The 5,161-nt window shown below is 37.6% G+C and overlaps 1 long non-coding RNA gene across 1 annotated transcript; it reads left to right on the top strand.

Annotated features, from left to right (window-relative positions):
- Window positions 1-1,271: 1,271 nt before the first annotated feature.
- Window positions 1,272-2,228, top strand: LOC107837680 (uncharacterized). The gene is made up of 3 exons (XR_001663718.1): window positions 1,272-1,340; window positions 1,408-1,514; window positions 1,616-2,228. It is a non-coding gene; the product is annotated as an uncharacterized LOC107837680 (long non-coding RNA).
- Window positions 2,229-5,161: the final 2,933 nt, after the last annotated feature.

Here is a 5,161-nt window from a genome sequence, read left to right on the forward strand (position 1 = left end):
GAATCAAAAGTTTCAGCAGCTAATTAGGTTCATACAACTCTGAAAAGTTGCTAAAAAAATCTCCATTGCAGTTGACTATTTAATGTCATGTATTGGTTTTACGCAGTAAATCATCATTAAAGTGGAAATAGAGGAATCTCTTGCTCTGTGTTTATATTCTGCACACCTAAATAGCTTTGCATAATTTACTGTTCAAAGAGCATTTAGCCATAATGTCGTCTACTCTTATGTAAAGAGAACCGAGGATGTGGATCTTCCAGGATGTGAAAAAGTGGCTCCATTAAATTAAGTTCAATTACTGGCTCTTTATGCCAGCACCTCTGCTGCTGGAAGCTCCAACGGATTTTTCTTCTTTCCCACCTCATCCAATAAACAGCAAACTTCCTGCTGATTTATAGGTGTGGCAGAAGCCTCTGCAGAGTCGTTTTAACGAGTCATTTAGGAGCAATTTATGTTGATGGTCGGGTAGAAAAGACATGAAGACTGAAGAGTTTGACAGTTTCTAAATAGAAACATGTACAGTAGCTAGCTGTTTTGTTGATGTAAAAAAAAAACATTCTGGCATCTGTTATGCAAGGTAAATAATAGAAACATTTGTTATTCCAATCTTAAAAAACAATTCTGCTTTTTATCTTACAAAGCAAATGGCATTGAAGAGAAAAGTACCTCTATGTCACATTAGCAAAGTTAGCTCAAAATCAGACGCTAGCAGCACAGTGACATCCTACTTCAAAACAAGACGCAGTCAGTTCAAACTTTGAAGAGCAAGAAGTTGCTGTTTTATTAGTTTCAGAAAACATTGTTTTATAGCTATATTTTGTTATTTTTAGTTACATGAGGATTGATTTCATAGTACTTCATGGTGTTTTGCTAATTTGCCCTTAAACGCACAGTTTGGATTTTTTCTCTCAGTAACATCTCTCTTGGTTTAAAATAATTTATTATTGTAAGTGAAGAAGGCTAGGCAGTAAGACTCCTGGGTTCAGCTAATTAAATATAAAACAAAGTGACACATTATTCATATATTTATTCATCACCTTTTCTGTCATTTTGTGTTTCACAGGAAAAATAAATCAGAAAAAACGAGTGGACACAGTTTTTGCTAACATTTTGGATCAGTGCAAAAAAAAAATTTTTTTTTTGATAAATCTAGATTAGGAGTTAGCCAACCACAGTTCTCATTACTGCATTGTTTCCCATTATATAGGCAGTACATCTACTACTTTTACTACTGAGGCATATTTTATAATTAAGTTGTAATTCATTTAATAGGTGCTGACCGACGCCTTCCAACTTCTCCTGCTGACTTGGTTTTCAGAGGCAGAGAACTTGTAAATGAGGTGAGTGAATTTGTGGGAAATTTTTAATACACATTTGATGATTTCAAATATTATTAACCACCCAAAGGTAAATCAGAAAATAAGCCCACTCCTTGGAACTGAGAGAAGCATCACTGCTTCTTATTTTCCCCAGACAAAGTGTCTGGATGGAGAGACCAACGACAACATCAAGAGGTAAAATCTATGATTTCAGTCTGTTGAGGAAACATATTTTCTGTTCTTTCACAGCGGTTCATGGTTTTTTGGGGGCGGGGGTTCTGCTGCTTACATTGTAGCGCCCTAAAGAAGGTGGTCAACAATCAACAGAACAACTGGGATTTGATCTAGGAAGCCACACGCTTTTCCCTGAGGTCGAAACTACACACCACAACAAAGTGCTCCCCATTTCATCTGATGTGCATTTGGGAGAGAAACAGTCTTCCCTTCAGAGATTGCAGCCGACTTGACGCCAAGAATCTGGTTCAGTCTCATGACTTTAGGTGTAAATCACAAAGAAGTCTTCCTTCTAAATATGAGGAAACGGGGAAGAAAAGTGGGAAGAATGGAGCCAGATTTCTCTGGCCAATATACACTCAACTCTGTTTGTGGAAAACTATCCACTCTGAAGAATTCAGAAGGAACAAGTTTTAAAATGAAGTTTAATGTTGGCCATTCGAAGGCCTACAGAAGAGAAGACAATAGAAGCCTATAAGCTTTGAAGCGACCAAGACACAAACTAACCTGGAAACTCGCAGCATTTGAAGCCTCCAGAGAGGTAAAGTTGACTACCGTACAGGCAGAAAAAGAACCCAAAGTCCATAACCCATAGACAGATGTGAAAGTTGATACTCAAGAAGGTCACAACCTTGAGTTTCTTCTCACCGCTTTGACACCAGTTATTCATTTACATGGTTGTCACCAAGTATTAAAAGAATGACACCAGTTCCTATTTTGCATGATGATTGTTTCTTGGATGCCTTCGATATGTAGCTCATTAACAGAATGGCACCTGTTCTCATTTGACATAGCATTGGGCTAATTAAACTTAAACGCAAAAGTTGCTACAACAGCTTAAATCTGATGCTGCTCCATCTTTGGGGCGACTGTGGTTCTGTGGGTAGAGTCGTTGTCTTGTGACCGGAGGGTCTTAGGTTCAATTTCAGCTTCCTCCTGTTAACCCCAGGTTCCCTACCGATCTGCATGTCTAAATGTGTGAGCATTTGGTGTGAATGGATGAATGTGACTATAGTGTAAAGCACTTTGAGTGGTCAAAATGATTGGAAAACCATTATGTAAGTTCAGTCTGTTTACCAGAAGAAAGTTCCACTCATGTATTTTTTCCAGGTTTTTTGTCATTTTGTTCTGTGGTTCTTGATGCGACGCCACCACAGGTGAAGAGGTGAACAGGTTTTAAAATTGTTTGACCCAGTGCAATGTGAAAGAGACTCACACCAGCTGAAAATGTAACAAACTTCAGTCATGGTCCCCAATCGAACCAAGTGTACCAGAGTAATGTGAAAACACCTTTAAGCTTTCATTGATCCACCTCAAAAGGATCTTGGAAAGTTTGTGGAATATTTGCTGTTTTTTGCCTGAAGCTTCGGTATGCACAATTAATAGGGCAGTAATTATTTTTCTGATGTAGGTCTATTTGGCATATTAAAGCAAATTTAGAATGCCAATCTACCTCCTCAATAACACACATGTACACACCTCCATAAGCATGTGCATACACACAGCAGCAGCTATCTTTGTCTTCACTTTTCAAAAAAAAGGAAATATCTCATTTTGCTTTCATGCCTTAAGTCATCTATAATGATAAATTCATAATTCAAAATCCTTTAATGATGTGATTAAAAAGTAATTTGAGCCTTGTTGCATGGCTCTGCCTCCCTTTCCCCAACACACACTCACACACCACCTTCTCCCTTGCCATTATGCTGACATGTCTTTTTGGATTCTGCACTTTGTTGCCAGAAAAATAATTGTTTCTTTTTTATCACAATAAGTAATCTTAGATCTCCGACTACTGGCAACTTTGGTCATTTAGGTCCCATTCTACTGTCGCCATATGTCCACAGACAGATGGAGCCCAGCTTGTTGGCTAGCACAAGCGTTAGTAGGAAGGTAGCTAACAGAGGCTAATTGGCAAAATTGCAGCCAACTAGAGATGGCAATTAAACCTGGATGGCATTTAAATGTGATCAATTTCCGATTTCAATGCTACCCTCATGGGAACTTACAGGCTTCTTGAGATAATAAAACTTCAATTACAAGAATTTTGACCTTTGTCTAAAACAATCTCTGCATAATATTACTCTGACTATCCTTTAAGTACGAATAACCTCCACTGAAAAAGACACTTCCATTGTCTAGCCTAAATGTCTAATATTTTAAACAATTTATCAATTTTTATCCATGTAATAGTGCCAAAGACGTTCACATCTCTTTTGCATTTCACCATATTATATTCACAAAGCTATATGTAGCTTACTAAGAGTTGATTTTACGGAACAACGACAAGTAACACGTACTTGTGATGTGAGGGGAAAAAAATTTTATTTGTCAATAATTTAAATTTCACCAAGTGAACATTTGATCTTCGAAAGAAAGAAGGTTCTTAACATGCGAAAGGTGTTCTGGTGAAATAAGAACAAAATAGTGTACATGAGAAGCATTATGTGTGATAGAAAGCTAAAAATGCACATTATTCTTAAGAGACCACATTTATGATGAAACATGGTGGTGGCAACATCTTCATGTGGGACTGTTTTTCTGCAGGTTCAGAAATTGCCAGGTCAGGATTCATAGAAAAGTGAAAGGAATTAAATACAGGGCACAAAAAGAAAAACTGAGAAAAGCAGCAACTTTTGAGACTAGATTCACCTCCCAACAGAACTACCTTTCATACAATTAACAGCCAGAGCTTCAAGAGAAGGGCTTTAGTAAAACCCAAACCATTATCATGTGCTCAAATATACCAAAATCCAGAACTACATCCAACTCAGAATCTGTTAAAGTATTTGAAAGTTGCCTTTCACAGCTGCTGTCCTTAAGTCTTCCACTTGTATTTACAGAAAAAGATGATTCAACAAAGTATCGACTCGAAGGGCTCAATACAAAAAAGCATGCCACACCTTACAGGGTTTTCTTTTATATATACAAAATATAAAAATCATGTTATTTACATTTCGCTTCCTAGTGAAATCCACTGAAATTAGTAGTAATGAAACAAACTGTGAGTAAGTTTCAGGGGTAATAAATACCACTAGCCTGGTAGAAACCAGCCCCTTGCTTCACACAGAGGGTATGGACTCGGGGCTGTTGAGACAACGGCTTCCTGGAGGCGTGCTCTCTTGAAGTTTTAAATTTTACCCAATTGAATACGTTTCGTAATGTACTTATTGCACCAATTCGACACTACGAAATGTCAATCTGAATGACCCGGCCCGGTTGTTAATGTTGATTCAATATTTGGAAGTGTGGCTAACGTGGACTCAACCGTTTCATTCACTTCCTCTGCTGCCATTGTCAAACGACAACCATAGGCAGACTACATTTCAAAAAGTGAGAAAAAATGTGATTTTAAAGTAAAAACAAAATTTCAAGTTGAAATACTACTGGAGGAATCCATCTCAAAGGAAGAAGCTAAGACAGAGCACTGAAGGGAGATGAGAATTGAGTGGAATTGTGTAGAAAGGTAATGGCCAGTCTAAAGTATCACAGCAGGGCACAATTTTTACATTGTTTTTTCCCATTTTGCTCAAAATGTCATCCATCTATGTTGGTTGGTTCTTTTCTGGTAGGTTCATTAGGCAAGAGTCAAAGTAGGCTCTGGATAG

This window comes from Poecilia formosa, unplaced genomic scaffold (assembly GCF_000485575.1).
Source record: "Poecilia formosa unplaced genomic scaffold, Poecilia_formosa-5.1.2 Scaffold167, whole genome shotgun sequence".
NCBI lineage: Eukaryota > Metazoa > Chordata > Actinopteri > Cyprinodontiformes > Poeciliidae > Poecilia > Poecilia formosa.